The sequence below is a fragment of the Ranitomeya variabilis genome, chromosome 8 (genome assembly GCF_051348905.1).
Source record: "Ranitomeya variabilis isolate aRanVar5 chromosome 8, aRanVar5.hap1, whole genome shotgun sequence".
Classification (NCBI taxonomy): domain Eukaryota; kingdom Metazoa; phylum Chordata; class Amphibia; order Anura; family Dendrobatidae; genus Ranitomeya; species Ranitomeya variabilis.
Window position 1 is genome coordinate 109,212,913 of NC_135239.1, and position 18,363 is coordinate 109,231,275.

Below are 18,363 nucleotides of genomic sequence, written 5' to 3' on the forward strand. Positions count from 1 at the left end.
ACCAAGACTACTTCCAATGGGCACCTCTATATAGTATAATACATTCCTCATAGTCCTCCGTATAGTACAACATCCCCCCATAGTCCACCATGTAGTGCAATGCATTCTCCATAGTATAATGCACCCTTTAGTTCTTCATATAGCATAATGCACTCCCCATAGTCATCGATACAATATAATGCAAGTCCCATAAAGTACATATAGTATAATTCACACCACAGTCCTCCATATAGTATAATGCACTCCCCATAGTCCTCCTTATAGTATAATACACTCCCCTTAGTCCTACATAGAGTATAATACACTCCCCGTAGTCCTCCGTATATTATATTGCACCCTCCATAGTCCTCCATGTAGTACCGTGCACTTCTCATAGTATAATGCACCCAATAGTTCTTCATATAGTATAATGCATTCCCATAGTCCTCGATACAGTATAATGCAGGTCCCATATAGTACATAGAGTAGAATGCACTGCCCATAGTCTGATAGAGTATAATGCAGCCCCCATATAGCATAATGTAGCCCCCTCAGAGTATAATGATGCCACTCCATAGAGCACAATGCAGCCACCCGACAGAGCATAATGCAGCCACCCCATAGAGTATAAAGCAGCCACACCATAGAGTATAATGCAGCCAACCCACATAATATAATGCAGCCCCCTCATAGAGTATAAAGTGAAGGTAACATCATGTTACAGAAAACCCCCCAGGAAGAAGCTAATGTGAAATGACCAGTGTTGCATCCTCAGGTTGTGTACACTTGCTTTATTTACTTAGCCTGTACTATGCTGTTACCTCCACTTTGTGTGCCTATCTCCATTGGAATTGTGCTGCTAGTTCTTGTGATGTGCTTTTCACTATAATACACCACTATAAGGTACTTTACTGTTATGACCCCAATGGCGAGGGTCTCAGAGGTACGTGGAAGTCTGCAGAATACAAAAATCCAGCTCATAGGGCAGTGGTAACTGGGTTGACCATATATCTACTCCTAACGCCAACACTAGAAGTAGCCGGGGATCATTCCTACGTTGATTCTAGATGACACGCTCCAGCCGGAGAATCTAGCTACCCCTAGTAGAGGAAAACAAAAGACCTTTCTTGCCTCCAGAGAAGGGGACCCCAAAGCTGGATAGAAGCCCCCCACAAATAATAACGGTGAGGTAAGAGGAAATGACAAACACAGAAATGAACCAGGTTTAGCACAGAGAGGCCCGCTTACTGATAGCAGAATAAAGAAAGGTAACTTATATGGTCAACAAAAACCCTATCAAAATCCACACTGGAAATTCAAGAACCCCCGAACCGTCTAACGGTCCGGGGGGAGAACACCAGCCCCCTAGAGCTTCCAGCAAAGGTCAGGATATAGATTTGGAACAAGCTGGACAAAAATACAAAACCAAAACAAATAGCAAAAAGCAAAAGGCAGACTTAGCTGATATAACTGGAACCAGGATCAGTAGACAAGAGCACAGCAGACTAGCTCTGATAACTACGTTGCCAGGCATTGAACTGAAGGTCTAGGGAGCTTATATAGCAACACCCCTAACTAACGACCCAGGTGCGGATAAAAGGAATGACAGAAAAACCAGAGTCAAAAAACTAGTAACCACTAGAGGGAGCAAAAAGCAAATTCACAACAGTACCCCCCCCTTAGTGAGGGGTCACCGAACCCTCACCACGACCACCAGGGCGATCAGGATGAGCGGCATGAAAGGCACGAACTAAATCGGCCGCATGAACATCAGAGGCGACCACCCAGGAATTATCCTCCTGACCATAGCCCTTCCACTTGACCAGGTACTGAAGCCTCCGCCTGGAGAGGCGAGAATCCAAGATCTTCTCCACCACGTACTCCAACTCGCCCTCAACCAACACCGGAGCAGGAGGCTCAGCAGAAGGAACTACAGGCACAATGTACCGCCGCAACAAGGACCTATGAAATACATTGTGAATAGCAAACGACACAGGAAGATCCAGACGAAAAGATACAGGATTAAGGATTTCCAATATCTTGTAAGGCCCAATAAAACGAGGTTTAAATTTGGGAGAGGAGACCTTCATAGGAACAAAGCGGGAAGAAAGCCATACCAAATCCCCAACGCGTAGTCGGGGACCCACACCGCGGCGGCGGTTGGCAAAGCGCTGAGCCCTCTCCTGTGACAACTTCAAGTTGTCCACCACATGATTCCAGATCCGCTGCAACCTATCTACCACAGAATCCACCCCAGGACAGTCAGAAGGCTCCACATGACCCGAAGAAAAGCGAGGATGGAAACCAGAGTTGCAGAAAAAAGGCGAAACCAAGGTGGCGGAACTAGCCCGATTATTAAGGGCAAACTCAGCCAACGGCAAGAATGTCACCCAATCGTCCTGATCAGCAGAGACAAAACACCTCAAATAAGCCTCCAAAGTCTGATTGGTTCGCTCCGTCTGTCCATTAGTCTGAGGATGGAAAGCAGACGAAAACGACAAATCAATGCCCATCCTACTACAAAAGGATCGCCAGAACCTAGAAACGAACTGGGATCCTCTGTCTGACACAATATTCTCAGGGATGCCGTGCAAACGAACCACGTTCTGGAAAAACACAGGAACCAGATCGGAAGAGGAAGGCAGCTTAGGCAAAGGAACCAAATGGACCATCTTGGAGAAGCGATCACATATCACCCAGATAACGGACATGCCCTGAGATAGCGGAAGATCAGAAATGAAATCCATGGAGATATGTGTCCAAGGTCTCTTCGGGACAGGCAAGGGCAAGAGCAAACCGCTGGCACGAGAACAGCAAGGCTTAGCTCGAGCACAAGTCCCACAGGACTGCACAAATGACCGCACATCCCTTGACAAGGAAGGCCACCAAAAGGACCTGGCCACCAGATCTCTGGTGCCAAAAATTCCCGGGTGACCTGCCAACACCGAGGAATGAACCTCGGAAATGACTCTGCTGGTCCATTTATCCGGGACAAACAGTCTGTCAGGTGGACAAGACTCAGGCCTATCAGCCTGAAATCTCTGCAACACACGTCGCAGATCCGGAGAAATAGCTGACAAGATAACTCCATCTTTAAGAATACCAACAGGATCAGCGACTCCAGGAGCATCAGGCACAAAGCTCCTAGAAAGAGCATCGGCCTTCACATTCTTTGAACCTGGTAAATACGAGACAACAAAATCAAAGCGGGAGAAAAACAATGACCAGCGGGCCTGTCTCGGATTAAGGCGTTTAGCAGACTCGAGATACATCAGATTTTTGTGATCAGTCAAGACCACCACACGATGCTTAGCACCCTCGAGCCAATGACGCCACTCCTCAAATGCCCATTTCATGGCCAACAACTCCCGATTGCCCACATCATAATTTCGCTCGGCAGGCGAAAACTTCCTGGAGAAAAAGGCACAAGGTTTCATAACAGAGCAACCAGGGCCTCTCTGCGACAAAACGGCCCCTGCTCCAATCTCTGAAGCATCCACCTCAACCTGAAAGGGAAGTGAGACATCGGGCTGGCACAAAACAGGCGCCGAAGTAAACCGCTCATTTCTAGTCAGGATTCTATCACATTGCATTAAATCAGGTGTCTGTTCAGACAACACCATGAGGGAATTTGCGGTTTTGCGCTCCCGCAACCGCCGGTCAATTTGAATAGCCAGTGCCATAGTATCATTGAGACCTGTGCGAATGGGAAAACCCACCATAACATTCTGAATGGCTTCAGATAGGCCATTTCTAAAATTAGCGGCCAGTGCACACTCGTTCCAATGTGTCAGCACGGACCATTTCCGAAATTTTTGGCAATACACTTCAGCCTCGTCCTGCCCCTGAGACATAGCCAGCAAGGCCTTTTCTGCCTGAATCTCAAGATTGGGTTCCTCATAAAGTAAACCGAGCGCCAGAAAAAACGCATCAATATCAGCCAATGCCGGATCTCCTGGCGCCAGCGAAAAAGCCCAATCCTGAGGGTCGCCCCGTAAGAACGAAATAACTATTTTTACTTGCTGAGCAGAGTCTCCAGATGAACAGGGTCTCAGGGACAAAAACAATTTACAATTATTCACAAAATTCCTAAACTTAAACCTGTCTCCGGAAAACAGTTCAGGAATCGGTATTTTAGGTTCTGACCTAGGATTTCTGATAACATAGTCTTGTATGCCCTGCATACGAGTAGCCAGCTGGTCCACACTTGTAATCAAGGTCTGGACATTCATGTCTGCAGCAAGCATAGCCACTCTGAGGTAAAGGGGAAGAAGAAAGAAAAAAAAAAAAACTCAGAATCTTCTTTCTTATAATCCCTCTTCTGCAACGCATTAAACATTTAATACTGGCCTGGCAAACTGTTATGACCCCAATGGCGAGGGTCTCAGAGGTACGTGGAAGTCTGCAGAATACAAAAATCCAGCTCATAGGGCAGTGGTAACTGGGTTGACCATATATCTACTCCTAACGCCAACACTAGAAGTAGCCGGGGATCATTCCTACGTTGATTCTAGATGACACGCTCCAGCCGGAGAATCTAGCTACCCCTAGTAGAGGAAAACAAAAGACCTTTCTTGCCTCCAGAGAAGGGGACCCCAAAGCTGGATAGAAGCCCCCCACAAATAATAACGGTGAGGTAAGAGGAAATGAAAAACACAGAAATGAACCAGGTTTAGCACAGAGAGGCCCGCTTACTGATAGCAGAATAAAGAAAGGTAACTTATATGGTCAACAAAAACCCTATCAAAATCCACACTGGAAATTCAAGAACCCCCGAACCGTCTAACGGTCCGGGGGGAGAACACCAGCCCCCTAGAGCTTCCAGCAAAGGTCAGGATATAGATTTGGAACAAGCTGGACAAAAATACAAAACCAAAACAAATAGCAAAAAGCAAAAGGCAGACTTAGCTGATATAACTGGAACCAGGATCAGTAGACAAGAGCACAGCAGACTAGCTCTGATAACTACGTTGCCAGGCATTGAACTGAAGGTCTAGGGAGCTTATATAGCAACACCCCTAACTAACGACCCAGGTGCGGATAAAAGGAATGACAGAAAAACCAGAGTCAAAAAACTAGTAACCACTAGAGGGAGCAAAAAGCAAATTCACAACACTTTACCTATACTTAGTTTAATTGCAGCAAATATATTCACTTGTACTTTATATTTATGTCCTGAAAGCACTTTGATATACTTTTTGTCTGATGGACGTTTTTATGTGATTAATTAATATTGTATTTAATCTATATTTATTTTCTTGATACTAGTGCTCCACTTAGGCTTCAATCACCACCATAGGAGATTCTCCCCATGCACAAAATTGAAATATAGGAGCAACATTGACTTTCTATATCCATATTAAGGCTTTGAGACCTACCTACCCTAACCCTTTTTTCAAACTTTGTGCATGTGGTTTATCTCCTTATAAATTTATTTGCATTGGTCATATACAGCCTTTTAAATCACTTCTTTAAGATTAATAGGCGAATCATGAAAACACATGGAGTCTTTGATGAATTCAGGGTACATTCCATGGATGCGGTAAATTTTTGTATTTGTATCCACCCCCCAAATTTTTTTAAAATATTAATTATATGTATGTATACATTTCAATAAAGATTTTCGTGTATATTTTTTATATATACTTGGCTTAAGGCTTCCTTTTGTGTATAGGTTTAATCTTTTGGTACAGCAATTTCTTTTGCCACTATACTGGTCTAGATGCTCTGCTGCAGAAAGCACAGTCGCTGTGTGCTCACTTCCGCGAGTCATCACAGACGTTTTTCGACCTACCAGCTAACAGGCTGATATGTGATGTGCCGTCATGGTGGAATTCCACTCTGAACATGTTGCAGTAACTGTTTCAGCAATGACGAGCCCTGGTGCAGTATGTCATTTTGCATAGCCTGGACCAATGCAGTATGGACATGGTTCAAATGATCCCTGCGGAGTGGGCATAGATGAATGACCTCTGCTCCCTTCTGCACAGTTTTGAAATGGCTACTAAGATGGTTAGTGAGTCGCCTGTCAGGGCTGTGGGGATACTCCGGTTGTAATTAAAGGGGTGGTCACGGTGGCAGCAACCCGGTCTGTGGCCCTGGGAGCCCAAGTAAAAGGGACAATCTTTAAAGGAGTTGTAGAAATAATGAAAGTTCGTGATGCCACCTGTGGTTTTTGGTCAGAGGTGACCGACGCTACTTAAAGGGGGTCCTCTGGGGGTGATGGTGCTGCAGCAAAGACGGTGTCGCTTCCCACAGGTGAAGCTGGGTCCTCGGGGCTCCCGGTGAGTTTGGCAGGGATGATGAATGCAAGCAAATAAATGGAGGATACAGGGTTGCAGTCTTTACCTGGTTTACTGATGTTAAGCAGCCTCAGTCCAGGGTAGCGGCAACAGGTGTAGATGGAGTCCAAGCAGCCTGAAGACAAGTCTAAATCCCTTTGACAGGACAGTTTTGGAGCCTTCCACTATGCACTGGTCTGTAGTCCCTTGCTGCCTGTAGTTGTCTAGCAAGGTCCTTTTTTTCCCTGTCCAGGGATACTACCTGCACGGTAGGCAACTTGAGCCATCTCTGTCCACAGTGACTCAGGGCTCTGATTGCTGCTATACCTCAGGTATTATGTGGGCAAGTCCCTTTTAGTTTCCTGTCCTCCGGTTCTGCCGTGGGACTTGTAGTTCCTCACGACCTTGGGCTTCCGGTACCCGGTTTCTGCGCTCAGCTTAGAGAGGCCCAGTCACAGCCTTCCTCTAGCTGCTAAGTCCTTCTGTGCTCCTTCACTGTCTGCTACCAACTGTCAACTGTCTGCTTGTCTGCACCAGACTAACTGACTCCTCCACCTGACCAGGATGTATATTGAGGGAAGCTCCCCTAAAACCGGGTTTAGAGCTCTCCCTTCTGGCCTGGAGTCAGAAAGTGTTGCATGTAAGGTTACCTGCCAAAGGGATTCCTCCTGTCTCCAGACATGGCACTACCCTCCCCAAGAGGAAGGCAGCACCACTGTGGTACCCGAACTCCTGGGGTGCCACATCCCCCCAGTACTCCTGGACTGGGAAAATAAATCATAAACAAACAGGTTAAGAAAGATGGCCTCATACCAGGGTGTTCTTGTTCATTACCACCAGTACCGATGCGGGGGATCCTTCATAAACCCCCAATGTAGTACTTGGATGGTCTACAAGACGTACATCCAGACCCGGTGTTCGGCCAGACGGTTTTGGCTTCAGGTCTGTGAACAAGCAAGGCCCTACCCACGCTGTAAATGTGGGTAGAACCAAAGGTGCACCTTGAGGGTGCAAACTATTTACTGTAACAGTTTTTGGGCAATTCACTGTCCATTACCCTATTGTCCATTTAAAGTTTTTTAAATAGCATAAGCAAACATTTTAAAACAGATAACAACAATTATTGACAGTGTACTAGTCTCTGTAATGGACTGGGATCTGACCTCTGGTACTATGGGTAGATCTACGCAGCACAGGCACTGAGGGTGATCTGACCAGATTTACCAGGCTTGCTTTCACTGGTGTTATGCACTCTCTTATGGCTATGCTACTGGGAATTCTGGGTAGCACAGGTGTAACTGATCTCCTAAGAGTACTGATACTCACTGTGGGCATGACAGATTCACCGATAGCAAGGGGTGGATTCTCTGATTCCACTGCTGGTGTGACGTCTGCTGCTTGAGCGCGCTGACGTGAAGTCTCTTCTGGTTCAGGATGATTTTGAGTGACATTTTTCTCTTGTATTTCCAACTGGGGAAAAGTCAAAACAAGCACCACTATCACTTGATTTACCTGAGTCCATGACTGGGGAATGTCTCCAAGAACGGTATGGATTCTCTTTTCCTCTTCTTCCATGGGTTGAGAAGTACCTGGATCTTTTTCCTTGTCTCTCAGTTTGACAGGTTACACTTTATGAAGATCCCTCGATACCACAGTCGAGGTTTCTCCTCCATCTTTGCATATTAGACACTTTGGTGTTATCAAAGTTTGATGGTAAGATGGTATATGGTTCTGCTTCCCACTGGTCATCAAGTTTATGCATTCTTCTTTTTTGCTTTAGCACTTGTTCACCTGGTGACAAGGGAATTGCAGGGGCACATTGATTATAGTTTCTTTCTTGTCTTTGTCTTGCCTGGGACAGACTTCTTTCCACACATTCTTGTACATGGCGGTATTTCTGTTGTCGCTCAGTGTCCCAATCCGCATCTGGTGAGGTTGTTTCTGGTGTTAGGACTCCCATATAAAGGTCAACAGGTAATTACTCTCATCAGGTAAGCTGGAGTGCAGTTGGTGGAATTCACCGGGATATGATTGTACAGATCTACCAAATCTGGCAACTTTTCTGGCCACAGGTTTCCTTCTTCCAAAGGCAAGGTTTTCAGTAAGTCAATTACCACCTGGTTCATCTTCTCTACCTGGTTCAGAGGGCTCCCCTACAGCCCATAGTCACCAAGCAGCCACTTGAACTGGTGGCCTTAGACCACATGAAGCTAACTCCAAGCCGGTCAGGCTATGTTTATGCTCTGACCACTGTGGACCATTACTCCTGATTCCTGGTAGTCGTGCCTGTCAAGGATCAGACAGCGAAGACGGCAGCCAAAGCCTTACAACATCACTTTTGTCGACCACATGGTTACCCTGAGAAGGTACTTACTGACCAAGGCCCAGCCTTTGAAGCGGAAGTGTTCCAGCAGTTCTGCAACCTGTATGGATGGAAGAAGATCAGAACAACACTGTACCAATCACAAACAAATTACATGTGTGAGAAGATGAATCAAGTGGAAATCGACCTGTTGAAAACCTTGCCTTTGGAAGAGAGAAACTTATGGCCAGAGAAGTTGCCCGACGTGGTAGATCTGTACAATCACATCCCAGTGAATTCCACCAACTGTACTCCAGCCTACTTGATGAGAGGAAGATCTAGCAAATTACCTGTTGATCTTGAAATGGGAGTCCACACACCAGAAGCAGCATCACCAGATGCAGATTGGGATACTGAGTGACAACAGAAATACCGCCAAGTACTAGAATGTGTGGAAAAAAGCTTGTCCCAGGCAAGACAAAAACAAGGGAGAAACTACAATCAGCACGCCCCTGCAATTCCCTTGTCACGAGGTGAACAAGTGTTAAAACGAAAAAGAAGAATGCATAAACTTGATGACCAGTGGGAAGCAGAACCATATACCATCTTACCATCAAACTTTGACAATACTAAAGTGTGTTTTATAAGCAAAGATGGAGGATCATCTTAAAGTAGATCATCTTAAAGTGTGTCCTGACAAACTAAGGGTACCGTCACACTCAGCAACTTTCCAACGATCACGACCAGCGATACGACCTGGCCGTGATCGTTGGAAAGTCCTTGTGTGGTCGCTGGGGAGCTGTCACACAGACAGCTCTCCAGCGACCAACGATGCCGAAGTCCCCGGGTAACCAGGGTAAACATCGGGTTACTAAACGCAGGGCCGCGCTCAGTAACCCGATGTTTGCCCTGGTTACCATTGTAAATGTAAAAAAAAAAACCCACATACTCACATTCTGGTGCCTGTCACGTCCCCTGGCGTCCGCTTCCCTGCACTCCTCCTGCATCCTGTGTAAGCGCGGCCGTAAAGCAGAGCGGTGATGTCACTGCTGTGCTCTGATGTACGGCCGGCGCTGACACAGGATGCAGGAGGAGTGCAGGGAAGCGGAAGCCCGGGGACGTGACAGGCATCGGAATGTAAGTATGTAGTGTTTTTTTTTTTTACATTTACAATGGTAACCAGGGTAAACATCGGGTTACTAAGCGCGGCCCTGCGCTTAGTAACCCGATATTTACCCTGGTTACCAGTGAAGACATCGCTGCATCGGCGTCACACACGCCGATGCAGCGATGTCAGCGGGTGATCCAGCGACGAAATAAAGTTTCAAACGATCTGCTACGACGTACGATTCTCAGCGGGGTCCCTGATCGCAGTAGCGTGTCAGACACAGCGAGATCGTAACGATATCGCTGGAACGTCACGGATCGTGCCTTCGTAGCGACCAAAGTGACACTGTGAGACGGTACCCTAAGAGACAAGGAAAAAGACCCAGGTACTTCTCAACCTACGGAAGAAGTGTAAAAGAGAATACATACCGTTCTTGGAGATTTTCCCCAGTCTTGGACTCAAGTATATCAAGCTATAATGGTGCCTGTTTTGAGTTTTCCCCCTTTGGAAATATCTGAAGCAGATGTGACTTAAAACCATCCTGAACCAGAAGACACTCTACACCAGCGGGCTCAAGCAACCGACGTCACACCACCAGTGGAACCAGAGAATCCACACCCTGCTATCGGTGAATCGGTCATGCCCACAGTGGGTCGAAGTAGTCCCAGAAGATCCAGTATACCAGTGTTACGTAGAATCACCAGAAGTGTAGCCAAAAGAGAGTGCACTACACCAGTGGTAGCAAGAATAGTGAATCCTGTCAGGTCACGCTCAATCCCTGTATTGCGTAGGTCTACCCATAGTACCAGAAGTCAAATCCCAGCCCGTTACAGGGACTAATAATATGAGATGTCAATAATTGCTGTTGCGGTTTTAAACTGTTTGCTTTTGCTTATTAAATGTTTAAAATGGACAACAGGGTAATGGATGGTGAATTGCCCAAAAACTGTCACTGTAAATAGTTGGCACTTCCAAGGTGCACCTTTGGTTCTACCCACATTGTCAGCGTGGGTAGGGCCTTGTTTATTCACAGACCTGAAGCAAAACTGTCTGGTGTGGCTGAACACTGGGTCTGGATATACACCTTGTAGCCTGCCCAAAGCCTACGTTGGCGGTTTATGATGGGTCCCTCGCATCGGTACTGTTGTTCATGAACAAGGACACCCTGGTATAAGACCAGTCATACTTTTGTAAATATGTTTGCAACGTTTAAGACAAAAGAGCCTCCCGTAAGGGAAGAAAAAATTTAAACCTGATAAAATTTAAACCTGATAAATGCCTTTCTCGAAATGTTTTGCACTGTCTAACCTGTTTGTTTGTTTTCTTTTCCCAGTCTGGGAGTACTGGATTTAATGGGGGGGAGTGTGGCACCCCAGGAGTTTGGGTACCACAGTGGTGCTGCCTTCCTCTCGGGGAGGGTAATGCCATGCCTGGAGACAGGAGGGATCCCTTTGGCAAGTAATCTTACATTCAACACATTCTAACTCCAGGCCAGAAGGGGGACCTCAAAACCCGGTTTTAGGCGAGCTTCCCTCAATATACATCCTAGACTGGAGAAGGTCTTAGTTAGTTGATAGCAGACAGTGAAGGAGGACAGAGGAACTTAGGAGCTAGAGTAGGACTGCGACTGGGCCCCGCTAAGCAGAGCGCAGAAACCAGCCACCGGGAGCCCGAGGTTGTTGGCAACTGCAAGTCCCACAGCAAAATCATAAAGATTAAAGAGAGGGCACTGTGTAATATGGGGCGGCAATATATATAATGAAAGGAAACTGTAATAAAAATATGTATATCTATTATGGGGGCCCCAAGCTGTGTCAGCCCCTACTCCCAGTGTAGCAGTGGTAGGGGCTGATGTATTGCTCCCTGACACTCCAAGGGTTAAATGCATTTGATGTTCATGTATGTTATGAAAGGATGATAACCACTGGGGCTGCAGTTAGCTGACACAGGGTTAACTAACAGCTGCGCCAGGTTGGTAGGGGGAATGGAGAGTTGGTAGCAGGTCAAGGAGGTGACAGGGCCAGTCAGTGTGTGGACAGCAGTGAGTGAAGTAGCAGACCTAGCTCAAGAGGCTGCTAGGGACAGCCTGGGCCTAATACTATGGGAAGTGGATTGCCGAAAATACCCTCCCATGTGATTGCATCTAAATAGACTGGGGCAACCTCGAGATGGACGTCGGGGGCCTGGAGCGCACTCAGTCTGTGAAGCTACAGTGAAAGATGGGCTCAGACTACATAGGGCGGAACATATTGCAAACTGAATATACTGCTATTGGTGGAGAAGACTCACTAGGGCTAGAGAAGCCAGTGAAAGGGAGATTTTACTTATACCGAGAACCAGTGCTGAATTTGTATCCAGTACCTGTGGGAAAGGTGACAACCAATTCGGCCTTATCCTCTACATCTGCCTGTAAATACTGTACATACTGAAATTCACCAAGTAAAAGTTTGGTTGTTTCTATGAGCCTTGTGTCTCCTGGATTAATTGCTGCCCTGGTTCCAGAAGAGGGATTCCTGGACTCAGAAGAAGAAAAGGCCTGCAGCCCTAAAGTAAGTGTGATGCACCTCACACAACGCAGCATACTGGGACTGGGACATGAGCTGTCTGTAGAATACCAAAGTGAGTGGGAACAGACACTCGCCCATGACTACCTCGCTTGGGCATCTTACACCAGCACAGTAGGCATACACTGGTCCCTCACCCACCTTGTCTTAATTTAAACTTAAATTTAAAGCCCTAAATGGTGGCCCAGACCATGAAAGCATTATGCATGGCCCATGGCTGACTGCTGCTGTGCCATTATCAAGTTTTTACTGTGGGTGAATTGATCAGTCAACTACCTGTGTTACTATTAGGGTTGAGCGAAACGGATCGGTCATTTTCAAAAGTCGCCGACTTTTGGCAAAGTCGGGTTTCATGAAACCCGATCCGATCCCAGCGTGGGATCGGCCATGCGGTACACGATCTTCGCGCCAAAGTCGCGTTTCATATGACGCTTAAAGCGCCATTTCTCAGCCAATGAAGGTGCACGCAGAGTGTGGGCAGCGTGATGACATAGGTCCTGGTCCCCACCGTCTTAGAGAAGGGCATGGCAGTGATTGGCTTGCTTTCTGTGGCGTCACAGGGGCTATAAAGGGGCGATCCCGCCGACCGCCATCTTACTGCTGCTGATCTGAGCATAGCGAGAGGATGCTGCCGCTTCGTCAGAAGCAGGGATAGCGTTAGGCAGGGTAAATTAACCCCAAAACCGCTTGTGCTGTAGCGATTTCTACTGTCCAACACCACCTTTTCTTTGCAGGGACAGTGGAGGCTAGATTTCTGTGCAACAGCTCTGTAGGTTATAAGGCTCCCTGATAGCTGCGTTGCTGTGTGTACGCCGCTGTACAAACCAACTGCTTTTTTCAAAGCACATATCCTGTTGCTCCTTCCTTTCTGCACAGCTATCTTGTTTGTTTGTCCACACTTTTGACTTTTGTGTGCAGCAGTCCTTTTTATTGCTGCCTGCCATACTTTTCTGAGATTACTGTAGGGAGATAGTAATTGTAGTACACTCCCTTTTTTTTTTGTTATATCTCTTCAAGCCACTTTCTGCCACAGAAATTATACTCTAATACAGTGGCCCAGATTTATTCACTAGTCTCCCTGAAAAAAAAATAAAAAGGGGCAGATTAAAATTGGCAAATCTGCATCAGTGCCAGTCCTGTGTGTGGCATCTGTCTTTGTTTTTCTGCCACAGAAAACCTACTGTATAACAGTGGGCCTGATTTCTTCACAATTCTTCCAGAAAAAATAAAACAAGTGGGAGATTAAGATTGGCAAATCTGCATCAGTGCCAGTCCTGTGTGTGGCATCTGTCTTTGTTTTTCTGCCACAGAAAACCTACTGTATAACAGTGGGCCTGATTTTTCCCTGCATTCTCCCACACATAAAGAGGGACATTTCTATTGCCAGTGTGTGCATCTGCGTCACTCCTGTTAGTGCCATATCTGCCAGCCTCTTTCTGCCAATCAAACAGTGTAGTGTAATACAGTGGGCCTGATTTTTCCCTGCATTCTCCAACACATAAAGAGGGACATTTCTATTGCCAGTGTGTGCATCTGCGTCAGTCCTGTAAGTGCCATATCTGCCAGCCTCTTTCTGCCAAACAGTGTAGTGTAATACAGTGGGCCTGATTTTTCCCTGCATTCTCCCACACATAAAAAGGGACATTTCTATTGCCAGTGTGTGCATCTGCGTCAGTCCTGTTAGTACCATATCTGCCAGCCTCTTTCTGCCAATCAAACAGTGTAGTGTAATACAGTGGGCCTGATTTTTCCCTGCATTCTCCCACACATAAAGAGGGACATTTCTATTGCCAGTGTGTGCATCTGCATCAGTCCTGTTAGTGCCATATCTGCAGAGGCGTATCTAGGGTTTCTGGCACCCGGGGCAAGAATTCATTTTGGCGCCCCCCCCCCCTCCCAGGAAGGACACATGCGATTTTCACACTTAGTCATGTACCCACGAGCTCCTCTCCCTAATGCTCTCAAAGTTCAGTGAAAAACAGAGAAGCAGAAAAGAAGCTCGTTGTCACAGGACCATAAGTATGAAAGTCGCATATGAGTGAAGTGTCCATGTGATGACTACTGGAACCTGCAGAGCTGAATCCTGGTATCGCGGGCTTCTGAATTCTCACAACAAATGAACTGCACACTTTTAGGATTCTCCCTTGCCTGTGGACAGTCATGTCAGCACAAGTATGTGATGTGTATACTTCTGACCACATTCCGACTAGACGTGTCTGACCTCACTCAGTTCATTTTCATTCAGTGAGGCCACACATATCTAGTCAGCATGTGACTGCATGTATGTAAATCGCCAGCACGAGAGAATCCTAACAGCGTGCAGTGCGCACTGTGAGAATTCAGAAGTCTGCAGTCACTCGCATACATGTTTCCTCACACATGCCCTCATTCCCCAATACTGTTTCCTCATACATGCCCCCATCTCCCCTTTGCTCTTCATTTTGTGTCCTTAAATCCCCCATCTCCTCTCCAAATCTCCCCACACAATAAATCCCCCCATTCCCCACACAGCTCCTCATCATTCCCCACACAGCATCTCATCATCCCCCCATTCCCCACACAGCATCTCATCAGCCCCCTATTCCCCACACAGCGTCTCATCATCCCCCATTCCCCACACAGCGTCTCATCAGCCCCCTCTTCCCCACACAGCGTCTCATCATCCCCCCATTCCCCACACAGTGTCTCATCAGCCCCCCATTCCCCACACAGCGTCTCATCAGCCCCCTATTCCCCACACAGCGTCTCATCAGCCCCCCATTCCCCACACAGCATCTCATCATTCCCCTATTCCCCACACAGCATCTCATCAGCCCCCCATTCCTCACACAGCGTCTCATCAGCCCCCTATTCCCCACACAGCATCTCATCAGCCCCCCATTCCCCACACAGCGTCTCATCAGCCCCCCATTCTCCACACAGTGTCTCATCCCCCCATTCCCCACACAGCGTCTCATCAGCCCCCATTCCCCACACAGCATCTCATCATTCCCCTATTCCCCACAGAGCTGCTCATCATTCCCCTATTCCCCACACAGCTCCTCATCATCTCCCCATTCCCCACACAGCGTCTCATCAGCCCCTTTCCAAATTACATCCTGAGAGCCCCACACCGAGTTCTGCGTCCTCATTCCCTTGTACCCTGGGTCCAACATGGTGCAGCTCCTCTCCTCACACGGCTCCATGCTGCAGCCCCTTGGGCCTCTCTTCGCACAGCTCCATGCTGCAGCTCCTCATTTCCGGCTTCTCTTCACCAGCAGCTTCCTGCAATCGACTCCTCCCCAACCAGAAATCAACTCCAGTTTAGACGCTGCCCTGCAGTCAGATCTTCAATTGTACTTGTGTCTAAGATACGAGTACAATTGAACACTGGGAGCCGGCACGCTGCAGCTTCTCTGTGCCGGCTGTCAGCTTGACAGTCAGCACAGAGAACAGCTGACTCCCAGTCAGGGGGTGGCAGAATGCATCTGCCAGGGGAGACACTGTGGACCGCCGCATTAGGTGGCCCGACTGTGCCCCCCTACCAGCTGCGCCCGGGGCACATGCCCCGGCTGCCCCCCCCCAGGATACGCCACTGCATATCTGCCAGCCTCTTTCTGCCAATCAAACAGTGTAGTGTAATACAGTGGGCCTGATTTTTCCCTGCATTCTCCATCACATAAAGAGGGACATTTCTATTGCCAGTGTGTGCATCTGCGTCAGTCCTGTTAGTGCCATATCTGCCAGCCTCTTTCTGCCAATCAAACAGTGTAGTGTAATACAGTGGGCCTGATTTTTCCCTGCATTCTCCCACACATAAAAATGGGAGATTTAAATTCACAACAAGTTCACGTACACCTTCTACCTGGTTTTACAGGACAACATAACGGTTGTTAGTTAGGTTACATTTTTCCAAGAATGAGGAAGTCTGGTGGAAGAGGTCGTGGCCGTGGGCAGTCATTGCCAGCTGGTAATGATGGTAGTGGTGGTGGTCGTGGAGCATCAGGTGGTCGTGAGTAAAGCAATATAGCCCCTAAGTCTCGACTTGTTGAGCCAGCGTCATCGTCTGGCTACACAAGGCCTCGAAGGCTCCCTTTTCTGGGAGTAGGAAAATCGCTTTTGAAGCCGGAGCAGCAGGAACAAGTATTGGCTTTCATTGCTGACTCTGCCTCTAGCTCTTACGCCTCCTCCTCGGAAAGTGCCAAATGTCAGAGCAGTGCGTCGTTAGTGGATGCTCCCGGTCAGTAACAAGTCGCTTCCTTGTGTCCTTCACCCAGAACAACAGTGAAGGATGAGTCAGGCGACACAACTGGTTACTCCTTGGAGCTCTTTACACATATGCAGCGCCCCAGAGTCCTGGTCGTTGCAGTACTGTGGCTCCGCCACTAAGGGGAGCTATGGTACGTCTGATGGCACTGAAGGAGTTCATCTGATCAGGTATCACAGACACCAATACATTTCACAGTCGGGCCTCCGGGGGGAGCTAAGGGTTCTATTCACTAGGCCACTCCCCACCATAGTGGGTAAACTGGGGGTCAGGCAGGAAGTTAGATCAGAAAGTTGACTGGGTTGGAACCAGGCAACACCTTGTGGCAGAGGGTGTTGCAGGAGAAGATTCGGTAGGGTCCCTGTCAGGGGTGGGATCCTGACAGAGGCTTGGCAACTAGAGCGAACGTAACGGGACCGTGCCTGCTCAGGATAGCGGCGGTGCCCAAGGAAGGATCAGAAGCGAGATAGATTGTGCTGAGTGAGAAACGAGATCAAGCAATAAGGAGAATACCAGTAGGAGTCGTGCTGTAAGACCGAGGCAACATCCTACTGAGGCGCAAAACCGGTGGCCGGAACGCCGAGGGAGTATTACAATATTCAGCTTCAAGCAATATTCTAAATAGCGGCAGGACAGTCAGTCTAAGGCGGGCTGTCTCACTTAAATCACCTATGTAGTCTTGGGGGGCAACTTGTGGAGAGAGGCGACTCTAGGGTCCCGGAAGAGCTACGAGCCTACCCGTCAAACGGGTGCCGTCCTAACCATAACATCAGGGAGGGACGGAGGATTAGCAGAACATCATCTAATCGAGTTGTGAGGGAACTTAAGAAACAGACACAACAGTTGTGGGGACTTTCCGTAAGCACAGCAGGGAAGGACCGCAACACATAGCGCTAGAGGGAAGGCACAGATTTCCACCTGTGAAGAGAACTCTGGAGGTGCCATTGGACCGGCCGGACTTGCGCAGCCAGGTGAACCGTATTCCGGACTGAGGACCCAGAGATCTTCAGTAAAGAGGTAAAGAGACTGCAACCTGGTGTCCTCATTATTTACTGCACCGCACCACTACAGCCTCACCACCACCATCATCCGTCTTACCTATCACTGTACGCCCCTCGGCAGGGCCACGGACCGGGCCTAGCCACCGTGAAAACCCCAGAGCAGAGACTCAGAGGCCCGGTACTGGGTACCCCTCGGCCCTGCGGCTGTGGGGGCGTTGCAAACTTGGCGTCACGAACAGGATCTACTTAAGCCTGAAGAATCAGGTCATGTGTGCCTTGAAACTGTGATTTATTGTGCTTGGACTGTACTTTATTGTAAAGACTGTGCTGCGCCATTTACCGCCAAAATCCGCCGCCATTATAGCGCAGGAGAAGAAGAGGGGCGTGAAGTGGGCGTGAACGAGCTGAAGAGCGCGAAGGACAATGGCCGCCCAGTCTAAATATTTCTGCACTGTGAGGACGTGTCCGTCAGCAGCGGAGATCCGCCTCCTGATCCTCAATGGAGGGCGGAGATCGAGAAAGCAACACCACCCACGAAGGAGAGAGCGGGAAAAAGACCAGGAAGTGACCCACGTGGAGGACGCCATGACCAGCAGCTCCGAACCCGACAGTGGGGTTGAAGTGGAAGTCTCCCTGTGTCTTTTCGTTTGGACCTCCCAGCATCCTTTGCTATCCATAATGTCTTCCATCGGTCATTATTGCGGAGGTATGAGGTACCACTTGTGCCTTCTGTTGAGCCTCCTGCTCCTGTGCTGGTTGAGGGTGAATTGGAGTACGTGGTGGAGAAAATCTTGGACTCCCGTGTTTCCAGACGGAGACTTCAATATCTGGTGAAATGGAAGGGCTATGGTCAAGAGGATAATTCTTGGGTTACAGCTTCTG